The 26,760-nt window shown below is 43.6% G+C and overlaps 1 long non-coding RNA gene across 1 annotated transcript in view; it reads left to right on the top strand.

The window, feature by feature from the left end:
- LOC141148438 (uncharacterized) overlaps positions 1 to 26,247 on the top strand; it is an 87,454-nt gene extending 61,207 nt beyond the window's left edge. Inside the window, exons 2-5 of the long non-coding RNA XR_012245205.1 lie at positions 14,794 to 14,959; positions 15,243 to 15,415; positions 18,910 to 19,027; positions 21,767 to 26,247. This is a non-coding gene — a long non-coding RNA (uncharacterized lncRNA). The remainder of the gene's footprint in view (positions 1 to 14,793; positions 14,960 to 15,242; positions 15,416 to 18,909; positions 19,028 to 21,766) is intronic.
- Positions 26,248 to 26,760: the final 513 nt, after the last annotated feature.

Genomic DNA, 26,760 nt, shown 5'->3' with positions numbered 1-26,760 from the left:
CTGTATAATAAGAAGAAATAATAATATATATAAAACATTTTTTATAAATACACCCCTTGGTGTTGCCCCCCACCCCCGTCTTACACTGACACCCTAGACACAGCCATTATGACATTATAACAAGTACAGACAAATTGAAGCTCTGAGAGCAGTGGTGGCCCATCCATAGGGGGCGCCAGGGCGCCGCACCCTCTCCTGTAGTCACCAAAAAAAAATCAAACATTTTTTTTTAAATGGCCCCTTTAAGAAAAAAAAAATGTTCTTTAACTAAGTGCACTGTGTTCAGGCGCCGGACACAGTGCACTATGGAAGGGCCACGTCAATGCAATCACAAGATTGCAGACGTGGCACTTCATTTGCAGGATTTTTACCTGCTCTGCAGCGCAATCGAAATCACCCAGCAGCTTCCGCTCGTAGAATCACTACAGATGGGAGCATTGTTGTTTAAATGTAGAGGTTACTTCCGGGTTTCGTGGAACAGATGGAAACCGGAAGTGATGTCGGCAGGCTGCAGCTCCGTTGTTCGCATTGGCCCGAGCGGAGCTGGAAGGTAAGTATGAGAGAGAGCACGCCATGCAGCATACAAGGGATTCGGTCGGTGGTACTAGACAGTTCTGAATTCACTGTGTAGTAATATGACTGAACAGAAGTGACTCCATCTTTATATAAGTTCATATAATATTAACTTGGGTTAGTCTGCTAGCTATCTAAATATATATGGAAAGAGGTCAGCACCAGACAAGAAACATATAATACAAATGTACCAACATCCCTACAAAATTATAGTGGTAAAGAGAAAATTTATTGGGAATGGGACTTTAGAGGTACTTCATGTATACACAGAAAAACAATTTAAAGTGGCGGGCCACCCTAAAATAGAAAATAGCATGAAAAATCTTTAAAAAAATAAAATTTTTTTTTTAAACTTACCTGAACCTTACCTGACTTACCTAACCCTTGTTGCTAGGCAGTCTTCCTAATCTGCCTCTTCCTATTCCGCGATGTGTTCTGCTCCTAGCTGAGCGGTCCCGTTGCCTTCTGGGAACTGTGTGTGTTCCCAGAAAACCACGGGCCATTCACAGATCGCCGCACCGCTCGCGAGTGTGCAGTAGGAAACTGGCAGTGAAGCCGCAAGGCTCCACTGCCTGTTTCCCTTACTTAGGATGGCGGTGTCGGGACCTGAGAGCCGAGGGATGGGTCGGCCTCGGGCAGCCGACATCGCTGGCACCCAGGACAGGTAAGTCTACTTATTTAAAGTCAGCTGCTATAGTGTTTGTAGCTGCTGACTTAAAAAAAAAATTATAGTGGCCAAAATCCCGCTTTAATAAAAGTATAAATCATTTATTCGAAGAAAAAATATACACATTTAAGACACAATAAAATATGCAACTACAGTTACAGTCATGGTCCTGGGTATGCACACCTATCTAAACACTGACCTAATGAAAAAACTGGAGTTGCAAATACAGAGTTCCTGTGTCCTAAAATTTCAACATGTTTCGCCAAGTCGGCTTCATCAGGAAAAGGGGTCTTCAAACTATGGCCCTCCAGTTGTTCAGGAACTACAATTCCCATCATGCCTAGTCATGTCTGTGAATGTCAGAGTTTTACAATGCCTCATGAGATGTGTAGTTCCGCAACAGCTGGAGGGCCGTAGTTTGAGCATCCCTGCATTAAGGTATTAAAAATTAAAACCAATGACTTGTATAGAGCCTTAGGTGTATAAACAGAAAACAAAAAATTGAAATAAATTAACATATCACAATACACAGAGAAAAAAATTCAATTTTAACATGATATAGCATTGTAAGTGCATGATTCACGTTGGTATGAAATAATACAATAAAAAAAAAAACCATAGAGACCCTGTATAACTCAATCCTACATGCTAGAGGGGTTGGAGTTGTTTCTCTGTGAACGTGACCTTGACTCTTGGAAATATAACGAATTTGTTATTGAGTTGTTGGAATTTATCTTAACAGACAATGTTTTTGTATTTAAAGGTTCCCACTACATCCAGGTGCAGGGTGTTGCTATGGGGGCCAAGTGTACCCCCTCTTATGCAAACCTGTACCTGGGGGAGTGGGAACGTGACCTGTTTTCGGATTAGTCAAGGTCGGTGGATATTGGTCAAATTATTTCATATCATCGTTACATCAACGATGTATTCATGGTATGGGCAGGATCAAAGGAAAACTTGCAAAAATTCTTGGAAAGTCTACAAGTGAATACATATCATTTAAAATTCACATACACATTTGACCAATCAGACATAACCTTTCTGGATGTGGAAATCTTTACAGACAATACAGGGATGATTTGTTCTACCCTGTTTAGGAAACCATCGGCGGGAAATAGTTTGCTACACGCCAGTAGTTTGCATCCTGAAAAACTGATCAAAAGCATACCATAAAGTCTATTCTTAAGACTTAAACGTAACTGTACACATGATGCATATTTTCAAAGGGAAGTCAATGCTTTACGCGATCGCCTTTTGATTAGGGGTTATAGCAGCGCATGCCTAAGGAAAGCGTTCAATCGAGTGAAAAATCTTAATAGACATAGGCTGCTGTACAAACCTAGGCAAGACAAATCCTCTACATCAACGCAAATCATTAAGAAATATAACCGACAACATGCTAAGATACGTAAAATTTATAACAAATACTGGCATCTATTGACCGCTGATCAAAAAGTCTGTAAATTTATTAAACCTCATCCAGAAATAACCTATAGGAGATCCCGTTCACTTAGAGACACTCTGGTCACTAGCCACTACAGCAGTACAAATATGGTTAAAAATAAGTCCCCCGGGACTTACCCATGCGGCAAATGTAATTTTTGCCGATTTATCCCTGCAGGAAGGAGCATTGAGCTCCCCAACGGAAATCTATGGACTCCAAAACACAGAACCAACTGTCAGTCGGTTGGCTCTGTGTATTTAATGCAATGCCATTGTGGAGCCTTTTACGTGGGTAAAAAGAAGCGCCCACTGTTTTGTAGAATCAGGGACCATGTATCGCTGATTTCAAAACATAAAATGGAGACATCCATAAGCCACCATGTGGGATTGTATCATATCTTCAATCTCAAGTCAATTGGCTTTTTCAGCCTGGAACATCTACCTCAACATGAACATGGGGGGGGACATTGACAACAAGCTTCTCCAGCTGGAGACCAGGTGGATCTACACGCTACAGGCCACCCGCTCTCCAGGTTTGAACGAGGGGATTAGTTACAAGCCTTTTCTGTGAATTGTGTCCCCCCCTTTTTTTTTTCTTGGGAGCAGCCATGTTTGCATCTTGAGCCCTCCTGACCACAGTTTCTCTGTCATTCATGGTTTTTCTTTTCCTTTATGCCATCTTTTTGGGTTCTCTGGTGATCCTGTGTGCGTGTGCCCTGGCATTGGCCTAGCTGCTACTTACTAGATGGTGTTGTTGGCCACTCACCCGCCGGGTAGCAAATGGAAATCTAAATGATCAAATGATACATGTGATACAATTGTGTATAGATTTTGATCACTTGTCTACTTTGATTGAGTATTGATAAATGGAAAGTATATGCATGCCCTAGTTGGGTTTGGATGTTATTTTGAGGGGTTGGTGGGTGGGTTTTGGGTTTTTGTTTTTTCTGTCACATCGTTCCTCTGGCTGGGGTCTGTCCTATCCCTGTCTTTTGACTCCAGTACAGACGCCCAAGGGTGTGCATTGGGAGTAGTAATGCACCCGTATGGGTGACACTGTCCCGATGCATGCCCGCCCCGAGGTGCATTTTCTTTCACGGCATCCCAGCTGTATATTACATCTGCAGAACAGCTTTCCTGTCCTGCACTGTCTGCAGGGTCTGTCTTTCACCCTGCTAGACGGAAACCGGATGCGGTCATCGTTTCCGGTTTCCGGATGTCAGTCCGTGCTGCATGCACCTCCTCCTTTGCGTCTGCGGGGCGTCAGTGTGGCGTGACGTCACACGCCCGCTTTGGCACCACGGGGGGATATTTAAACTTCAGATTGCGCAGATGCATGTTGACACAGCCTGGGAGCTCATGGTACTTGACAGCGGGATTTTTGTAAGGTAATTTTTTCATTTTGGCTCTGTGACTGCCTGTGTTCCCACTTGGAAATCTGAGGGATTCCATATTGATCCTGATACACTCTTTATGTTGCAGAGATCGCCTCCAGCCTTCTTTCCTTTTTGGCAATTTGGCTTTGTGCCTCTCTGCCACCCCCATGCATTTTCTCATTTTTTGTGCCTATTGAGGACGGGATTAGCTTAAGCATCAGTCATTATGAGGTGAGAATACCTCTTATTCTATATACACTTTTTGCATTATGAGGTGGGGGTTGGGTGTTTTCGTAGAAGACAATGTCAGATAGATGCCTATATGTCTTATTAGTTGTGTAGATGACGTGAAGCTTACCATACAAAGTGAATCTATTGATGTCGTTAATAACTGGGCGTGTACACTATTATACTTATAGAGATATGGGAGTGTGGTGAGTACGGTTCATTTACTATTGGTCATGGACTGGTGGTTCCCCTACCCTCAAGCTGTTTTATAATTACTTATACTTTGATGTATAATTCATTGCAGATATTGCTGCACTGCTTACCTGTTTGACCAAAGTGAAAACCAAATCCCCCCCTACGGGAAGTCTGACACTATAGGCAGTGGTCTGGGGTCCAGGCGGTGGGGGCATGTGACTCCCCTTCTCCCTCTCCTCCCTGCGGTGCTCACTCCGGGACCCATCAAGGTACGGGGCAAGGGTTCCGGGTTGTGGGGGTTGGGTTGTTTTGGGGTTTTTTGTTTTTTTTTAATTACTTCATACCAACGTGAATCATGCACTTACAATGCTATATCATGTTAAAATTGAATTTTTTTCTCTGTGTATTGTGATATTTTAATTTATTTCAATTTTTTGTTTTCTGTTTATACACCTAAGGCTCTATACAAGTCATTGGTTTTAATTTTTAATACATGAATGCGTTTGTCCTTTTCCTGATGTAGCCGACTTGGCGAAACATGTTGAAATTTTAGGACGCAGGAACTTTGTATTTGCAACTCCAGTTTTTCCAGGGTTTAGATAGGTGTGCATACCCAGGACCATGACTGTAACTGTGGTTGCATATTTTATTGTGTCTTAAATGTGTATATTTTTTCTTCGAATAAATGATTTATACTTTTATTAAATTGTTTTTCTGTGTATACATGAAGTACCTTTAACCACTTCCGGACCGCCGCACGCTGATGTACGTCCAAACTTTGAAGGGGGATATCGTTGTTATGGCAGCAGCTAACTTTTCCTGCTGCGGCCGGCTTTCTGATAAAAGTGGTTCCTGCGGCGGATTCGCCGCAAGATCACTTTTATCGGTGGTGGGAAAGGGACCACCCCCTCCTGCCGCGATCCGGTGCCCTCCGCCGCCTACCGGTACCGTCGGTAGCGGCGGAGGCAATCGCGTCCTACTCCGTGCTGTGCCTGGAGACGAGTGAGGCTAAGATGGCGCCCACTCATCTCCATGACACTGCTGGGAGGAAGCGACGTCAAAACGTCACTTCCACCCACGCCTCTTAAAGGCATATTTTTTCAATGTCATTTTTTTAAATTACTTTTTTTTTTATTGCATTTTAGTGTACATATGAGATCTGAGGTCTTTTTGTTTTTGACCCCAGATCTCATATTTAAGAGGTCCTGTCATGCTTTTTTCTATTACAAGGGATGTTTACATTCCTTGTAATAGGAATAGAAGTGACACAATTTTTTTTTTAAAAAAACAGTGTAAAAATAAATAAAATAATGTAAAATAAATAATAAAAATTAAAAAAAAATTTAAACCCCCCCGTCCAGACGAGCTCGCGCGCAGAAGCGAACGGATATGCGAGTAGCTCCCGCATATGAAAATGGTGGTCAAACCACACATGTGAGATATCGCCGTGACCGGTAGAGCGAGAGCAATAATTCTAGCCCTAGACCTCCTCTGTAATGCAAAACATGCAACCTGTAGAATTTTTTAAATGTCGCCTCTGGAGATTTTTGAGGGTAAAAGTTTGACGCCATTCCACGAGTGGGCGCAATTTTGAAGCGTGACATGTTGGGTATCGATTTACTTGGCGTAACATTATATTTCACAATATAAAAAAAAATTGGGCTAACTTTACTGTTGTCTTATTTTTTTTTCAAAAAAGTGAATTTTTTCCAAAAAAAGTGCGCTTATAATACCGCTGCGCAAATATGGTGCAAAAAAAGTATAACGACTGCCCTTCTATTCTCTAGAGTGTTAGAAAAAAAACCATATATAATGTTTGAGGGTTCTAAGTAATTTTCTAGCAAAAAAAACCTGTTTTAACCACTTGCCGACCGCCTAATGCAGATATACTGCGGCAGAATGGCATGGGCAGGCAAAGTCACGTACCTGGTATGTGATCTGCCTCCCGCAGGCTGGGGGCGCATCGTGCCCCCCCGGTGCCCGAGGTGGCTGGCATCAGTGGGGAATCATTACAGGCTGAGGGGGAGGCCTCGCGATGAAAGTCTTCCTCTGCTGCTGTAATGTAAATAGCGGCAGAGGAAGTGATGTCATCTCTCCGCGAGCCGGTCTTTTTCGTTCTGGCGCCGAGGAGAGGAGACATCAATGTGAGTTGCACTAACACTACACGTACAGTAGAACAGGCAGGCACACTTTTCACCCCCCAGTCACCCCCTGATCACCCCCCTGTACCCCCTGTCACAGTGACACCAATAGCAGTTTTTTTTTTGCATTGGTGTCAGTTTGTGACAGTTATAAGTGTTAGGGCAGTTAGGGTTAGCCCCCTTTAGGTCTGGGGTACCCGCCTTTAGGTCTAGGGTACCCCCCTAACCCCCCCAATAAAGGTTAACCCCGTGATCACCCCCCATCGCCAGTGTCACTAAGCGATCGTTTTTCTGATCACTGTATTAGTGTCACTGGTGAGTTAGGGAGGTAAATATTTAGGTTCACCATCAGCGTTTTATAGCGACAGGGACCCCCATATACTACCTACTAAAGGTTTTAACCCCCTGATTGCCCCCTAGTTAACCCTTTCACCAGTGATCTCCGTATAACTGTTATGGGTGACGCTGGTTAGTTAGATTGTTTATTATAGTTTATTATAGTTTTAGGGCACCCGCTGTTTATTACCTAATAAAGGTTTAACCCCCTAATTGCCCAGCGGTGATATAAGTTACAGTTTTAGGGTCAGATAAGGTCTGCGTTGCCCCAGGCAGCGTCAGTTTAGCGCCAGTACCGCTAACACCCACGCACGTAGCATACACCTCCCTTAGTGCTATAGTATCTGAACGGATCGATATCTGATCCGATCAGATCTATACTAGCGTCCCCAGCAGTTTAGGGTTCCCAAAAACACAGTGTTAGCGGGATCAGCCCAGATACCTGCTAACACCTGCGTTTTGCCCCTCGGCCCAGCCCTGCCCAGCCCACCCAAGTGCAGTATCGATTGATCACTGTCACTTACAAAACACTAAGCACACAGTTTTTTGGTAGCGTTTTGAATCAGTCGTTAACAGTCAGGAGCTTTTTTGCCTGTGAGTCTCACTAGTGTACCCCTAAATTTAGAGCCCAAAATGGCAAATCGAAGGTACACTAGTGAAGAGGCCTACACGTTTCTGAGCATGACAGATAGTGAAGAGGAAGTCACTCATCTGTCATATTCAGGCTCAGAATACGATCCTGTAGATGACAGCAGCTCCATGACAGATAGCTCTGACGATGGAGTTATGGCCCCTGCCAAGGTCAGGCGTACCAGACCCCAATCTTCTTCTTCTGTCCTTGAAGTGCAAGAACCGCAGGGCTCTCGTATGGAGCAGAGCAGTACTAGCGCCGCTATTCCTTCTGGTGAACTGGCAAGCACCAGCGGCCTAGTACACCCTGGTCGTACATCCAGCACTGCAGTATCACGTGGTGACGTGGCGATTCCCATAAGTGCAGTTCAAGCTGGCGAGGTGGCAAGCACAAGTAGTGTCCCGCTGCCACCAAGAAGATGAACACAGGCCCGTTGTGCCCATAGTGCCCTTCCTGCTGCATCTGCCAATCCGAATTGGGTACCCACCACTTCTGCAGCACCCGTACTTCCCCCATTTACTGGCCAACCCGGAATTCAGGTGGAAACAGTTGATTTTACGCCACTTGATTTTTATTCACTGTTTTTCACCGAAGATCTCTATAGATCTATTGTGAACCAAAGCAATTTATACGCTGGTCAACACATCGCCACTATTCCCCAGTCCTCCCTTGCCAGAGATTGGAGACCAAATATTGTCTCCGAATTTAAGCTCTTTCTGGGCCTTTCCCTCAACATGGGCATAACTAAAAAGAGTGAGTTGCGGTCATATTGGTCCACTGACCCAATTCACCATATGCCCTTGTTCTCTGCCTCCATGACCAGGGCACGATACGAGCAGATTTTGCGGTTCATGCACTTCAACAACAATGAACTCTGTCGTCCTCGTGGAGACCCTGAATACGATCGGCTCTACAAAATTAGGCCCCTCGTAAACCACTTCAACCAACGTTTTGCAGACTTGTTTACTCCCCATCAAGTTGTCTGCGTTGATGAGTCCCTGATTAAATTTTCTGGCTGCTTGTCATTCAAACAGTACCTTCCCAGCAAGCGTGCCAGATACGGGGTCAAGATGTATAAGCTCTGTGACAAGGCCACAGGCTATACATGTAGTTTTATTGTTTATGAGGGCAAAGATAGTTACGTAGAGCCGACAGACTGCCCTGACTACATAGGAAGTGCTGGCAAGATGGTGTGGGACTTGGTGTCACCCTTATTCGGAAAGGGGTACCACTTGTACGTGGACAATTATTACACGAGCATGCCACTTTTTTAGTCACCTTTTTGATCATCAGATTGGAGCATGTGGCACCGTGCGACCTAATCGCCAGGGCTTTCCCCAGTGGCTTGTAGATTCCCGTCTTAGGCTGGGGGAGAGAGTCTGCTTGCAGTGTAATAATTTGCTCGCTATGAAGTGGAGGGACAATAAGAATGTTTTCATTCTTACCTCCCTTCATGTAGACACGACGGTCCAAATTACTATGGCGACTGGTGTTGTGAAGAAACCCCTCTGTGTCCCCAAATATAACCAAAATATGGGAGAGGTGGACCTCAATGACCAGTTGTTGGCACCGTAACTAGTTGCCCGTAAGGCCAGACGCTGGTACAAAAAAGTGTCTGTTTATTTATTTCAATTGGCTTTGCTGAACGCTTATGTGCTATACAGAACTTCAGGACAGACTGGATCCTTCCTTAAATTCCAGGAAGAGATCGTCAGAGCTCTTCTGTCTCCAGACAGTGCTCCACCTCACCTTTCCAAACCAAATGCAGTAAGCCGGCTGCATGAGAGGCATTTTCTTTATGTCCTCCCGAGTACCCCTACCCAACGAGCACCCCAAAAAAGATGTCGTGTCTGCAGCAAGTGCAGATTTAGGTGTGACACCCGGTATTATTGTCCCTTCTGTCCTGACAATCCTGGTCTTTGCATTGGTGAATGTTTTGAACGTTACCATACACTAGTTGAGTATTAGCGTAGGGTACAGCACTGCACAGACTAGGACACACTTTCACAGGGTCTCCCAAGATGCCTTGGGTCTCCCAAGATGGTATCAGTTACAAAAGTTAAAGTTATAAAAAAAGTATAAAAAAAAAAACAAAACAAAAAAAAGTAAAAAAAAAACCACAAAAAAATATAAAATAATAAAAACCAAAAATAGTTGTCGTTTTATTGTTCTCTCTCTCTATTCTCTCTCTATTGTTCTTCTCTTTTTTACTGTATTCTATTCTGCAATGTTTTACTGTTATGTTTTTATCATGTTTGGTAACCATTTTTTTGTTTTCAGGTACGTCATTCAGCTGCAGAGCGGATTTATTTATCTTGACAGCAACAGCGTTTGCTCCCACGATACATAAAGCCGTGACTCCAGCGCTGTCGGAGGTGATTTCACCACCACAGTTACATACTTCAGCATATATGCTGAAGCATTTGGACAGCAGTGGGTGGAGGAGCGATTTGCTCCTGCCTTTTGCGGGAGGATGCCCCCATGCTTCGGCATATATATATTTTAGACACAGGTTGCGTTTAAATGTTTTATTTTTTACTATTTTTTTTGTATTTGCTTTGCAGGTATGGTAAGTCTTACTGTTATACTGTAATGTTACTTTGTTTTATTGTTAACCATCATTTGCTTAGCAGGTACGCAATTCAGCTGCAGAGCAGATTTATCCATCTTGACAGCAACAGCGTTTGCTCCCACGATACATAAAGTCGTGACTCCAGCGCTGTCGGAGGTGATTTCACCACCACAGTTACATACTTCAGCATATATGCCGAAGCGTGGGGGCAGCAGTGGGTGGAGGAGCGATTTGCTCCTACCTTTTGCGGAAGGATGCCCCCATGCTTCGGCATATATAAACGGTGCTCGTATGCCCATCATTAGAAGTGGGTGGATGAAGGGAGGTATTCTAATGGTGGGCATACCCACCGATCAATATCTTTTTTTCGTTCAGCCCACAGGCTGCATGAAAAAAAAGTTTACAATATATGCCCAACAAGGACCAGCAACGTACTGGTATGTTGCTGGACTTTGAGTGGTTATACCAGAATGATGCCTGCAGGTTTAGGTATCATCTTGGTATCATTCTTTTCAGCCAGTGTAAAAGCAATCCTAGTGGCTAATTAGCCTCTAGACTGCTTTTACAAGCAGTGGGAGGGAATGCCCCCCCCCACCGTCTTCCATGTTTTTCTCTGGCTCTCCTGTCCCAACAGGGCACCCGAGAATGCAGCCAGTGATTCGGCCAGCTGACCATAGAGCTGATCAGAGACCAGAATGGCTCCAATCATCTCTATGGCCTGAGAAACCGGAAGCTATGAGCATTTCATGACTTAGATTTTGCCGGATGTAAACAGCGCCATTGGGAAATTGGGAAAGCATTTTATCACACCGATCTTGGTGTGGTCAGATGCGTTGAGGGCAGAGGAGAGATCTAGGTTCTAATAGACCCCAATTTTTCCAAAAAAGACCTGTCACTACCTATTGCTATCATAGGGGATATTTACATTCTCTGAGATAATAATAAAAATAATTAAAAAAATAAATAAATGAACGGAACAGTTTAAAAATAAGAAAAAAAAGCAAAAAAAAAAACCCCTGTCCCCCCCTGCTCTCACACAAAGGCGAACGCAAGCATCGGTCTGACGTCAAATGTAAAACAGCAATTGCACCATGCATGTGAGGTATCACTTCGAAGGTCAGATCGAGGGCAGTAATTTTAGCAGTAGACCTCCTCTGTAAATCTAAAGTTGTAACCTGTAAAGGCTTTTAAAGGCTTTTAAAAATGTATTTAGTTTGTCGCCACTGCACGTTTGTGCGCAATTTTAAAGCATGTCATGTTTGGTATCCATGTACTCGGCCTAAGATCATCTTTTTTATTTCATCAAACATTTGGGCAATATAGTGTGTTTTAGTGCATTACAATTTAAAAAAGTGTGTTTTTTCCCAAAAAAAGCGTTTGAAAAATCTCTGCGCAAATACTGTGTGAAAAAAAAAAAGAAACACCCACCATTTTAATCTGTAGGGCATTTGCTTTAAAAAATATATATAATGTTTGGGGGTTCAAAGTAATTTTCTTGCAAAAAAAAATAATTTTTTCATGTAAACAAAAACTGTCAGAAAGAGCTTTGTCTTCAAGTGGTTAGAAGAGTGGGTGATGTGTGACATAAGCTTCTAAATGTTGTGCATAAAATGCCAGGACAGTTCAAACCCCCCAAATGACCCCATTTTGGAAAGTAGACACCCCAAGCTATTTTCTGAGAGGCATGTCGAGTCCATGGTATATTTTATATTGTGAAACAAGTTTAGGGGCCCCAAAACCAAGCACTGCCTTCAGGCTTTCTAAGGGCGTACATTTTTGATTTCACTCTTCACTGCCTATCACAGTTTTGGAGGCCATGGAATGCCCAGGTGGCACAACCCCCCCCCCCAAATGACCCTATTTTGGAAAGTAGACACCCCAAGCTATTTGCTGAGAGGTATAGTGAGTATTTTGCAGATCTCACTTTTTTTCACAAAGTTTTGAAAATTGAAAAAAGAAAAAAAAAAAATGTCTTGTCTTTCTTCATTTTCAAAAACAAATGAAAGCTGCATAATACTCACCATGCCTCTCAGCAAATAGCTTGGGGTGTCCACTTTCCAAAATGGGGTCATTTGGGGGGGTTGTGCTATCTTGGCATTTTATTGCCTTCGAAACTGTGATAGGTAGTGAGGAGTGAATCAAAAATTTACACCCTTAGAAATCCTGAAGGCAGTGATTGGTTTTCGGGGCCCCGTATGAAGCTAGGCTCCCAAAAAGTCCAACACATGTAGTATCCCCATACTCACCGTACTCAGGAGAAGCAGCAGAATGTATTTTGGGGTGTAATCCCACATATGCCCATGGCATGTTTGAGCAATATATAATTTAGTGACAACTTTGTGCAAAAAAAAAAAAAATTGGTCACTTTTCCACAACTTGTGTCAAAATATAAAATATTCCATGGACTCAACATGCCTCTCAGCAAATAGCTTGGGGTGTCTACTTTCCAAAATTGGGTCATTTGGGGGGGGGGGTTGTGCCATCTTGGCATTTTATGGCCTTTAAAACTGTGATAGGTAGTGAGGAGTGAAATCAAAAATGTACGCCCTTAGGAATCCTTAGGAATCCAACCAGGCGGTGCTTGGTTTTCGGGGCCCCGTACGCAGCTAGGCTCCCAAAAAGTCCCACACATGTGGTATTCCCATACTCAGGAGAAGCAGCTAAATGTATTTTAGGGTGAAATTCCACATATGCCCATGGCCTGTGTGAGCAATATATCATTTAGTGACAACTTTTTGTAATTTTTTTTTTTTGTCATTATTCAATCACTTGGGACAAAAAAAAATAATTTTTCGATGGGCTCAACATGCATCTCAGCAATTTCCTTGGGGTGTCTACTTTCCAAAATGGGGTCATTTGGGGGGGGGTTGTACTGCCCTGCCATTTTAGCACCTCAAGAAATGAGATATGAGGCAGTCATAAACTGAAAGCTGTGTAAATTCCAGAAAATGTACCCAAGTTTGTAGAAGCAATAACTTTTGCGCAAACCAATAAATATACGCTTATTAACAATTTTTTTAACAAAGACATGTGGCCGAATACATTTTGGCCTAAATGTATGACTAAAATTGAGTTTATTGGATTTTTTTTATAACAAAAAGTAGAAAATATAATTTTTTTTCAAAATTTTCGGTCTTTTTTCGTTTATAGTGCAAAAAATAAAAACAGCAGAGGTGATCAAATACCATCAAAAGAAAGCTCTATTTGTGGGAAGAAAAGGACGCAAATTTCGTTTGGGTACAGCATTGCATGACTGCACAATTAGCAGTTAAAACAACGCATTGCCAAATTGTAAAAGTGCTCTGGTCAGGAAGGGGGTAAATCCTTCCGGGGCTGAAGTGGTTAAACATGTAAACACCTAACATCCAAAATGAGGCTGGTCCTTAAAGTGGAGTTCCACCCACTTTTACAACTCTTCAGCATCCCTCACTAAACTGTGCACTGTAAACAAATTGGATATTTTTAAATTTTTTTCTCAGCACCTACTATATGTCTGCTGTATTCATTTTTCACTTCTTCCTCCCTGGCTGCGGCCCATCGCATCATTTCCTGTTTGCAATGCCTTCTGGGAAGGGGCGGCAACTTCCTCTGACACTGCCGTTGCTATAGAAACCTGACCTGAAACCTATTACACTGCTTGTCCAGGAAGAAATACAGTCTGGCTTCAGATGCCCACACTTAAGATGGCCACAGCCTGCTGTAAGTTTATAAAATAACAAACTACTGCTATAAACTAACAAAACAGACCTTAGTTTACAGACTAACTTTACTAGAATACATTAAGCTTGTGTATTATAGGGGTATTTTTATTTAAAAAGTATAATTTCGGCCCATTCCCAATAAATTTTCTCTTTACCACTATAATCTGCTAGTTAGTTTAAGTTCTGTATTCTCAGACCGTGACAGACTGTAACAGTTTTTGCAAGGCACACATATAAGAAAATATAGCTTACAGCAGCATCTTTGCTCTGTACCTTTCTATATAAAGCTTATGTGGTGTAGAACGGTCTGGGACATTGTCCTGTGTAAAGGGGAACACCAAAGGCATGACTAGGAGTTATGGAAGTAGATGGCATGGTTACTATAGTTGCTATGTCAGCCATGTTTAAGGGGTTGGGCATTTGAGTATTAATAATATGTAATGATATGTAATGATATGAAATGTACACCCCTGTATTGACCACCCCCTTGTTCCCTATTATGATTGGCTAATAATAATGTATATAAGTGGTATACCCGCCCAGAATTAAATCAGATAGCTTTGAACATTTAGACTTTGCAGTCATCTCTTTTGTGTTCAACAAGAAGCTATCTCCTCAGTACTGAGAGGGTCTTGTGGGTGTGGTAATTGCTGTGAATATACCCAGCTGGTCTTGTCAGGTATATAGAAATACCGTTTGATTCCACTTCACTTTACATTGTAGCAAAGTGTCATTTCTTCAGTGTTGTCACATGAAAAGATAGAAGAAAATATTTACAGAAATGTGAGGGGTGTACTTACTTTTGTGAGATGCTGTATGTTAAGTCTATGAATGGTAAGTAATGTCAGTGTAATATTTTCAGGCATTTATTAGCTCTCACGGAGATCACAGGACACCTCCTGACAACCTTTAATCTGCTTTTCTCTCCAGAAGGATGACGCCATGTTTATTCAGGCACCCTTCAGGGTCACCATCTACTTCTTGGGCTGAGATGCCAGCTTAGAGATGACACAATCATGTAAATCCTGGTGCCTGTGCAGTTCTTGGCTGTGTTCACAAATGTCTTGGGACAGATCAGCCACTTCTACGAATTCTTGTGAGTCTTCCAAGTCTTCCTTGTGACTTGCTACAAAGTTACAATGTTTGCTTTTTTGAAAAACGATACTGTTGCTGTCTATTGTGACCTTTCAGGAATTTCTTCATGCAGACTTATGAAGTTACCAAAAGCTGTATAATATGGAAGTAAACCATATAAGAGAGGCGATGTACCCTAAAGACCCTCTACTTTCTCTTGTCCAGCATTACATTAACCCCTCCAGTCCAAGTTTGAAGAGGTATATTGGCTCTGAAAACACATTTATTCTCTCTCCTATTTTTAGTTAGAAACTCTGCCACATCGATCCAGCCACAAGATTCGGAGAAGACATTCGCCCCCCAGACAGCCCCGGCTATCTTTAGAAAATAATACTTTTGCTAAAATCTTTACGTGACTCTCTGTGTGCTGCACTCATTGGACTGTGGAGACCCCTCCTGGCCACATCCTGCATTGCAGGTAATCATACGCATTCCATCGTTAGCCGCTTGACCTCTGGAAGATTTACCCCCCCTTCCTGACCAGGACATTTTTTGCAATATGCCACTGCGCTACTTTAACTGACAACTGCGCAGCCGTGCGACGCTGTACCTAGATAAAATTGATGTCCTTTTTTCCCCACAAATAGAGCTTTCTTTTGGAGGTATTTAATCACCTCCGTGTTTTTTTTTTGCGCTATAAACAAAGAAAGACTGACAATTTTGAAAAAAAAAATTATATTTTTCACTTTTTGCTATAAAACACATCCAATAAATTTTTTTTTTAAAAGATCTAATTTCTTCATCAATTTAGGCTAATATGTATTCTGCTACATATTTTTTGTAAAAAAAAATCCCAATAAGCTTATAATGATGTTATAGCGTCTACAAACTATTGCTGCGTACACACGATCGGATTTTCCGACAACAAATGTTCGATGGGAGCTTTTTGTCAGAAATTCTGACCGTGTGTAGGCTCCATCAGACATTTTTTGTCGGAATTTCCGAAAACAAAAATTTGAGAGCTGGTTCTCAAATTTTACAACAACAAAATCCGTTGTCGGAAATTCTGATTGTGTGTACACAATTCCGACCCACAAAGTTCCACGCATGCTCAGAATCAAGCAGAAGAGCCACACTAGCTATTGAACTTCATTTTTTGCGGCTCGTCATACGTGATGTACGTCACCGCGTTCTTGACAAGCGGAATTTCCAACAACATTTGTGTGACCGTGTGTATGCAAGACAAGCTTGAGCCAACATCCGTCTGAAAAAAATCCCATGATTTTGTTGTCGGAATGTCCGATCATGTGTACGCAGCATATGGGGTATTTTTCTTTGTGTTTTATTCTTTCTTTTTTTTACTAGTAATGGTGGCGATCAGAAACTTATAGTGGGACTGCGATATTGCGGCGGACAAATCTGACACTTTTTGGGGACCAGTGACACTAATACAGAGATCAGTGCTAAAAAAATATGCACTGTCACTGTACTAATGACACTGGCTTGGAAGGGGTTGATATCAGGGGCAACCAAAAGGTTAAATGTGTGCCTAGCCAGTGTTTCAGTGTAGTGGGGGAGGTGCTTTTTACTAGGGGAAGGCATGGATCAGTGTTTCTGCTTTACAGGAACACAGGATCCGTGTCCTCTGTACTGACAGAATGACAATCTGCCTTGTTTACATAAGCAGACTGCTGTTCTGGCTGTGTACAGAGCGATCAGCGGGTGCCGGGGGACATTGGGTCTGGGGGACTTGCTGATCAGCTTCTGCTGTGAACACGTTATCATTTTTCTAGGTAAATATGTTTCTAAAGGTGCTGTTGACATGAAATTTTTACCACATGTTGGTAACAACCCATGCAATCCATACATACAAAGCAGTGGCGGCCTGTCCATTAGGGGCCCCTATGCCTGCGTCCGGCCCCCTAATCTACATGCGAGGCACTGGACGCATGGATTCCAATCAAGTTTTTTTTTTTTTTTAGAAGCCCATGATTAGAGCCTGAGGCTCTAATGGGCTTCAAAAAAGGATGGGCTCGGGGTGCAAAGCACTGCGCCCTGAGCCCTCCCGGTTGTGAGACCCGTTTCCCAATTCATGGAAAGGAGAAGCGAGTCCATTGACCTACGAGGAGGAGGAGGATGGGGAAGGTATGGTGGTGGGTTCCTGCTGCTCTGTCCTTGGAAGATGTGTACAGCATTTCCAAGAGCCTGGGCTCCAAGCTGCAGAGCCTCACCGAGCAGCAGTGGCATCGCTAGGGGGTGGCTATTGCAGCCCTGAATCTGGGGCCCGAAGCCCAGAGTCTCTTGCCGCAGGGTTCCTGCCTAACCAGCGGGTCGCGGGTGGGCGGGCGATTTGCATTAGAGGCAAGCGGGCAGACGAGCAGAGATGACATCATCTCTCACTGTCCACCACACATCAGTGCTCTTCCGCACTCACAGCGCTGGTGCTCATTTTGTCAGAACACGGGTCTCTTCAATGTCTGAGGTGCAGCGGGGAGCAGAGAGATGACATCTCTTACTGCCCACCCCGCATCTCCGCTCTCCTGCCCTCACTAAATGGACCATTGCTGCCAGCCTGCCACTAAAGCAGCGACAATGCACATTTGGTGGCATTTGCTGGCATGGCAAGTGACAATCCACATCATTTGGCAAGTGACAACCCACAATCTGCAAATGGTGGCAGGTGACGTGGCAAGTGACAATCTGCAAATGATGGCAGGTGACGTGGCAAGTGAATATCCACATCTAGTGGCAGGTGATGGTGGCAAGCAACAAGCTGCATCTGGTGACAGGTGACCGTGGCAAGTAACCGACCCCCCCGGCCTGCAAAAAGGTTGGTGACTGCTGCTATGGGCTCTAGCCTCAGATCTTTTGCAGACCTAGCAAGGCCCCTGCCGAGCAGTGCGGTCTGGGGTGATCCCGCAAGTGGTTTGGGTGCTGGAGAGTTTTGCGGCCACCGGGAGAGAGCGGAGCTGTACGGAGGATGAGTTGTTGATCAGAGCCGTGCAGAGTGTGGGCAGAGAGGAGCGACAGTCCCCAGTATGTATACTGAGCCTGACCTGTACAATCCCAGGGGGACTACAAGTCCCAGAGACCACATCGTGCATCCGCAGGCACTGCATGATCTCTCTAGATATGGTGCTGCTGTAGGCAGGCATGCAGTACAATGTGCGGTGTAGACATCTGTGTGACCAACCGACCGTCCCATTGGGGGGGTGACCCGACTGACCGGGGGGTTCAGGTTAGGCTGTGGGTGCATTGTTTGCCGCTCCCCCAAAAAATAAAAAATTTATCACTAGCCACCATTGATACAATGAAACCAAAACAAATAGGTTCAGAAATGAAGTTATGTGTAATAAAATGGAATGGCACAGGGAAAAAGTATTGAACACATGAAGAAAGGGAGGTGCAAAATGGGCATGGAAAGCCGAGACACCAACTGAAATCTATCTTTAATTAAGAAAGCAATCCTGCCTCTTGTCAGTGCAAATTAAAAGGCGTCAGGGAGCAGAGGAACCAGCCAATTCCCAATAGAAAAATTATGCTCTTCCTAATTAAACATTTTTTTACAATAAGTAGCATACTGAGTCTGCAGTCAGACCATCATGTCCCTGTTTAATGGAAGATTTTAGCTTATACTTTGTTAATTAAAGCTGAACTTCAACCAAAAAAATAAAAAGATACAAATAAATATCCCATTAACCACATAGCGGTGAGTGCTGTTACATCCCACATGACATGTCTGTTGCTAGTGCTAAATGGCTGCCCCATATGGCGAGCGTCCTTACACCATGTCCCCGCATGGCGGCCGGTGAGTGCTGTTATTGTCCCACATTGTCTGTTCTGTTGCTTTCTTCTTACATGTCCTGCATGGCGGCTGGTGAGTGCTGTTACATCATTGTCCCACATTGTCTCTTGCCTAACATTTTCCTGCATGTGTCTTTCCGAGACCATCCTCTGCTTTTTGTATTGTAGAGTTACCCTTACAATAACGAATCGATCGTACCCGACAGATGGATTTCATGTTCCCTGCTGGTTTACTTGGCCATACCAAGATGCTGGATGCAGCAGGAAAAACGAACAACAAGCAGTGGTGAGAGCAGCTTCATTATCTTGAAAAATAATAGTAAATGTCATGTGTGAAAAAACCATTTAGGCTCAAAATTTGTTTCCTATTTTCCTCATTTTTTTCCCCCCTAAGGTGTAGAGTCTTATTAATTCCTGGCTTTAAGTGCAATGCAAAGGGATGCCACTGCACAGGGTACCAGTCATTGGTTTGCTGGGACCATGTGTTTCCCAGCAACCAGTGATGATGCGTGTGTGCACCCCACCTCCTGCTCCTCACCGCGGCTCTTAATCCCGGCCGGGCGTGACATCACGCGCATCCCGCCCCCTGCTGCTTGCGGCCCCCAACTTCCCCCTCTCCTGCCTCTCATGTGAGGTATATCTCACAGCTGCCGCCCCTCTGCGGCTTGCAGAATGTGCTCTCTCCTGCCCTCAAGGTATGTGGGGCATAATCTGTTATAGTGCACTCTGATGGGCATATTTTATGTTATGGTACACTCTGATGGGCACATTTTATGTTAAGGGACATGCAGATGGACACGTTTTGTGGTGCCCATCAGAGTGCCCCTTATCATAAAATGTGTCCATCAGCATGCCCCTTTTTTTATGTTAAGGTTCACTCTGATGGGCACATTTTAAGTTAAGGGGCATGCTGATGGGTACAACATGTCAGGACAAGTCTGATCATTGGATAAGAGCAGGCTGAGTTCCCTACACAGCTAAAGAACTGACCAGGCTGCGCTCTCCTGCCTAGTGTGATCAGTTTTTAATGGGAAAGCAGAAGGACTGGCAGGAACACCAGGGATTTCACACAAAAGAAGAAATACAAAGAGAACAGGAGACTTTTTCATACAAGTACATGGTACAGCAGGCACATATCAGGAATATGAAATTTCAGGTTTACATTTTCTTTAAAACAAGGATAAGGATCTTTATTTTAACCATGTGACTGTGATTTTTTTAAAAATCTTATTGGAATCTTATAATGTTGCCCCTTTGAAAATAAGAATCCTCATCCTGATGTGTTAGCTTTGGCAACTGAACCTGTTCTTCCAACTTCTTGACCGCATTTTTTGTCCAATACTCTCCGATATTTGTATTCAAGCTGCCCACACACTGATTACACCATAGATGCATCCAGACTTATTCTGGTGCCATATCTATTTGGAATGTGTCTATGATATAAGTGTAGATGTGAATATGTCCTTCAAGTGGACCTTGTAGTAAAAGGCAATATTTAATATTAACTAATTAATATAGCTGTGCCCACTCCCCAATAATAAAAAGCAGCATAAAAGTGAAATACAAATTCTTCCATTGGAAACATTTGATCCTGTGACAACTGTGCAAGAAGAGATCTCCCTCACACTGGAAAAACATCCGCTCATTTTCTGCACACATAAAAAAGGCAAAATAACAATTACAGGAATTATTACCCTTCCCTTGGCTATCCAGAATGAATAAAAAAAATGAATGAATGAGAGAGATGGTGAGAGGAAGGGTGAGAAAAAGGACAATAGAAAGGAAAATGGGACAAAAAGAAAAAGAGATCATGCAAAAAAAAAAACAAGAAAAAACAATTATATGAGTTCAAAATATCTTCACTTTGGACGTGCAAATGGACTCCTTCATAGTGAAAGTTGACATCTTGTGTTAGTAAAACAGCACATAACATTGCAACTACTAATTGTATCCTGGTGAATTATACCACATTTGTTCAGGTTAAATTGGGCCTTCATTTTGTGGAAAATATTAAGACTGCTTTCACACTGAGGCGCTTTGCAGGTGTTATAACGCTAAAAATGGCGCCTGCAAAGCGCCCTTTCACTCCAATGTGAAAGTCCGAGTGTTTTCACACTGGAGCGGTGCGCTGGCAGGACGGAAAAAAAAGTCCTGCTAGCCGCATCTTTGCAGCGCTGTAGGAGGGATGTATACACCGCTCCTAAAGCGCCCCTGCCCATTGAAATCAATGGGCAGTGCAGCCGAACCGCCGGCAAAGTGCTGCTACATCGGCGATTTGCCAGCGGTTTTAACCCTTTTTTGGCCACTAGCGGGGGTTAAAAGCGTCCTGCTAGGGTCCAAAAAGCACCGCAAAAGATAGCAGCTTTACCGCGGACACGCCCCAACGCCTCTATGTGAAAGTAGCCCAAGAATGCTTTCACACAAAGTGCTGGCCGTCAGCGATAAAGTGCTGCTCACTTTAGAGCTGTTTAAGCGGTGCTTTTGGGCCGCTAGTGGGGTGCTTTTAACCCCCAAAGAAAGGGTTAAAAACTCACATATTGGGGCACTTCCGAAGCACTTTTCAGGCGTTTCGGAAGCGCTGCCCATTAATTTCAATAGGTAGGGGCGGTTTAGGAGCGCTGCATACAGCGCTCCCAAACCACCCCAAAGATGCTTAGTAATAGAGAAAGGTTTCCGCGCTCACGGACCCAGGCTTGCAGCCCCCCTTTAAAACACACGCCTTTGACAACGTCGATGACGAAACGCATAAGGCAGAGCTACCTACCTACGTCACACGCGGAAGTCAGAGAGAGTGTGGAGCGCAGCTGAGGCGCACGCCGCTCGGTTGCCAGTTTACATCCACGAGCTTCTCTCTAGGCTTGACCTCCCATTACCTAGTGTGATCGCCTGACTCCTTATAGGGGTACGAACTTTTTTACAGTTTATTTATTTATTTTATATGTTATTTGATTGTTGTAATCAGCATTTTTTAATAAAATTTCCAATACGTTATCACACTATGGGAGCCCTGTTTCTTTCATGTAAGGGGAACCCGGAGTTCTGAAGGCATACTTATTTGGACTGAATAGCCCCAGGGAGAACCTCACTGGAATCCTAGATGCTATCGGGAGCTGGAGATTATATGCTGTTTACCCCTGTAGGGGTGCATGGAGCTGGTGAGTGGGGATCCTTGAGGGAGAGCACCGGAGTCACTGGATATCAACTGTTGCTGTCACAAAAGTCACCTTACACAGATTACTTGGATTTGGTGGAAATATATGGAACTTTGCAAGCTGGGACTTTCACAAATAGATTTTTTGATTCTTTGATTTCTTGATTGTTTGATTTTTTGATTTTTTGAATGTTTGACTTTACTCATTTTTTCACTTTTTTATTCCTTAAATACACATTTTTGCACATTCAATGTGGTTTTAAAGCGGGGGTCCATCTATCTATCGTTTTTTTTTTTGAGTTCATTCACAAACTTTTCTTCTCAGCATTACATACTCACATATTGTGTGTAATGTGTCAGATTTCGTCGGAAAGAATAACTTATATTATTCACTGCAGGCGGTTTCCATCTTCATTGTGGGCATTTGAAGCCCACAAGCATTTATTTCCTGGATGTGGTGAATGCTGTGCTCCCAGCATTCACCGCTCGTTCCCGCACATGCTCAGTGGCATCCTGGGAAGCCTGAGACTAGCTCCCAGGAGTCTGGGAAAGGCTAGAAACGCGCCTACTCCCACGGGAGGAGAGCCAGGAAGTGCAAAGAAGAATAGAAAAATAAAAGGTAATTACGGCGATTTAAATTTTTTTAAATGGCATGTCAGCATCTAGGCAAGGAAGAGAATACATACAGATATTGTTCAAAATTTGGGTGGAACTCCGCTTTAAACAATCAATTTCACATTTTTCTAGGTGTATTAGGTTTTTTAACGCTGATGAACTGTGTATAGGCTTTATTCTGCTGCCCAGCTGTCGGCTGGGGGATAATTTGGTAACACCTATATCAGTTGTTATTTTAATAATAATTGGGAACTGATTGATGGGTAATGATCACATTAGTTGAAAAGAGGACTTTTTATTCACGTATTTATCTAACCCTTTACCACACTTAAAGGGGGGTGGGTGTATTTACACCTTTTTACACAATAAAGATTTAGTTGTTTGTATACACTGGGACGGCACATTAACCAAAATTGACACATATTCAATATGTAATTTGTTTTTATTTTTAGAGTGCACATTTGGGCACCCAGTAGAGATCATATATTTATTAGGTATCCAACACAGGTAGCGCCACTTACCCCTATTTGTAAACTCAACCCCAAAGATGCTGCTTGTAAGACTTTTTTTCTTGTCCTGCAATCGCACCACCCCAGTGTGAGAGCACTCGGACTTTCACACTGGGGAGGCTTGAGAGTAGGGTTGCCACCTCATCCCTTTAATACCCGAACACATATTAATTACACAGGTTCTGTGGCTGATTAAGGTGGTAAGTAAACTCGCTTGTTGCCTTATCTGCATTTAATTACCCTCAGAACCTGTGTAATTAATATGTGTTCGGGTTTAACCACTTGTTTACTGGGCACTTAAACCCGCCTCCTGTCCAGACCAATTTTCAGCTTTCAGCGCTGACACACTTTGAATGACAATTGCGCGGTCGTACAACACTGTACGCAAATGACATTTTTATCATTTTTTCCCACAAATAGAGCTTTCTTTTGGTGGTATTTGATCACCTCTGTGGTTTTTAGTTTTTGTTAAAAAAATTGAAAAAGACCGAATTTAAAAAAAAAATTATATTTTTTTAATATTTTGTTATAAAATTTTGCAAACAGGTAATTTTTCTCCTTCATTGATGTATGCTGATGAGGTGGCACTGATGGGCACCGATAGGTGGCAGCGATGGGCACTGATGGGTAGCAGTGATGGGCACTGATTGCTTATACTGATGGCAGCAGTGCTAAGTGGCACTGATTGGCACCACTGGTGGGCATTGATTGGTGGCACTTGTGGGCATTGATAGGTGGAACTGCTGGGCACTGGCAGGTGGCAATGGCAGGTGGCACTGGCAGGCACAGATGAGGCATATGTGCCTCCTTCCTCTTCGGGACCGATGTCCATTTAACATAAGCCGGTGATTGGCTTTTTTTTCTCCTCACACTAACAGCGTGAGGAGAAAAACAAAAACGATTACCGAGCTTTTGTTTACATCATGTGATCAGCTGTCATTGGCTGACAGCTGATCACATGGTAAGGGGCCCGGGATTGGCCCCTTACTCGGATCTGTGATCATCTGAGTCTCCGTGATTCGGTGATCACAGCGCGCGCACCGCGCGCCCTGCGCGTGCACAGGGGAGGATGTCCCATGAGGCCTCCCGGAAATTAAGGTCCACGATGTGGCCGTCATTCGGCTATGGCCCGGACCTCAAATGGTTAAAGGGATGAGGTGGCAACTCTACATGAGATGCAGTTTTCAGGTTAGCACTAAATCCCCTGAAAACCGCCTTCAGTGTGAAAGTAGCCTTAGACCCCTTTCATACTGGGGCCGCCCGAGCATTAGCCATAAAGTGCCACTCATTTTAGCAGCGCTTTTCCGCCATTTAAGCGGTGCTTTTTCAGCCGCTAGCAGAGCACTTTTAACACCCATTAGCAGCCGAAGAAGGGGTTAAAAACGCCCGTGTTGCGGCGCTTCGGAAGCACTATTTATTCATTGCAATGGGCAGGGCATTTTGGGAGTGCTAAATACCGCGCCCCCAAACTGCTGCAAAGATGCTGCTTACAGGACTTCATGACCAGGCCATTTTTTTGCGATACGACACTGTTACTTTAACTGACAATTGCGCCCAAATAAAATTTACGTCCTTTTTTTTCCCCATGAATAGAGCATTGTTTTGGTGGTATTTGATCATCTCTGTGTTTTTTACTTTTTGCGCTATAAACAAAAAAAAGTTGTGAATATGCTGTGAACAAGGCTGAAAGCCGAAACGCGTCAGTGTTTTTTTTTATCTTGACCTTTATGTAGCAAACTGTCATGGTTATGCAATAGAGTTCTCTGTTAGCTTACCTGTCTCCATGTGTTCATCTCTAAAGACCAGCTGCCTCTCACTTGACTGGTTTTATAACCTCTCCTCTAAGCATGGCCCCACCCCAGGCCCTATCAGGGAACCCTATATTAACCTGTGGACTGCAAGCCAGCAGTGCTGATCAACCATTGTGTGTTAGCCTCTGTGTGTACTTGCTGTGTTTCCTACATCTGATTCCAGTTACTGACTTTGGCCTATTCCTAACTATTCCTGTCTGCTCATGACCCTGACCTTTGGAGTATCCCCGACCATCCCTGTTTGCCTGTGACCCTGAACCTTGGCATGAACTCTGTTGTCCTTGTCTGCTTGTGGCCCCGACCTTGGCTTGTCCCTTACTTTCCTTGTTGTTCCAGCCTTCTGCCTCCTTCCTCTTCTCCTGTAGTCTACCGTGAGCGTGAGCTGTGAGACCCTGGGGGCCGCGACCTGGAGCCGGACTGCAGCGCAGTCCATCCTTACCACTAAAGGCTCTGGTAAACACCTGCTGGCTCTTAGACTCCGCGCCCTGGGGAATCTATGCTCTAGCTCCCAGTGGGATCTGTGTCAGTGATCCAGTAGACCTGCTTCCTGAACCTCCCAGGGTTCAATCCGCAGCAGTCAGTTCTAGGGTCCACTACCTTGCGGTGCACTTCTGACTCCTACAGCGTGAATCTGTCACCTAGCCTCAAGGTGACCTGACACAAAGATTTTCATGGGATTTTGGAGTTGCCGGCTCCATTTTTCTTGGCTAAACAAAAAAAGAACAACAATTTTGAAAAAAAAACAATTTTTTTTAACTTTCTGTTAAAAAAACATATCCAATAAAAAAAATGTAAAAAAAATCGAATTTCTTCATCAATTTAGGCCAATATTTATTCTACTACATATTTTTCATATTCCAATAAGTGTATATTGATTGGTTTGTGCAAAAGTTATCGCATCTACAAACTATGGGATAGATTTAGGGACTTTTTAAAATATATTTTTTACTAGTAATGGCGGTGATCAGCGATTTTCAGTGGGACTGCAACATTACGGCGGATAAATCTGACACTAATTGACACTTTTTGGGGACCAGTGACACCAATACAGTGATCAGTGCTAAAAAAAAAAATGAAAAAACACTGTCACTGTATAAATGACACTGGCAGGGAAGGGGTTAACATCAGGGGTGATCAAAGGGTCAATTGTGTCCCTAGGGGGTGCTTGCCAACTGGGGGATGTGCTTTAACTAAAGGAAAACAGAGATCTGTGTTTCAGCTTAGCAGAAACACAAGATCTCCATTTTCCCCTCTAGAAGAATGGCGGTCTGCCTTGTTCACATAGGCAGACTGCCATTCTACCTCTCTCCGAATGATCGCCAGATTTTGCGTACACTGGACTCCCTGATTAGCTCCCGCTGTGTCCAATCACCACTGTGTCCAATCACAGCGGGAGTGGGTCTCCAGCAGCATGAGGGCACACCCCAGACCAGGAAGAATAAATCATGCACAGGTACGTGATTTTGCGCTTAGGGGCCGCCCTGCCGCAGTATATGTACATAGGGCGGTCCTTAAAGTGGAGTTCCACCCACTTTTACAACTCTTTAGCATCCCTCACTAAACTGTGCACTGTAAACGAATTAGATATTTTTTTTTCTCAGCACCTACTGTATATCTGCTTAATTCATTTTTTACTTCCTCCTCCCTGGCCGTGACCCATCGCATCATTTCCTGTTTGCAATGCCTTCTGGGAAGGGGCGGCAACTTCCTCTGACACTGCCATTGCTATGGAAACCTAACCTGAAACCTATTACACTGCTTGTGCTGCACTGAGCATGTGCGAGATCTGCAAGGATGAGATCCAGGAAGAAATACAGTCTGGCTTCAGATGCCCACACTTAAGATGGCCACGGCCTGGTGTAAGTTTATAAAATAACAAACTACTGCTATAAACTAACACAACAGACCTTAGTTTACAGACTAACTTTACTAG

Source organism: Aquarana catesbeiana, linkage group LG06 (assembly GCF_042186555.1).
Source record: "Aquarana catesbeiana isolate 2022-GZ linkage group LG06, ASM4218655v1, whole genome shotgun sequence".
Classification (NCBI taxonomy): domain Eukaryota; kingdom Metazoa; phylum Chordata; class Amphibia; order Anura; family Ranidae; genus Aquarana; species Aquarana catesbeiana.
The sequence above is the reverse complement of the archived record's forward strand: the minus strand, read 5'-3'. Positions and strand labels throughout refer to the sequence as shown.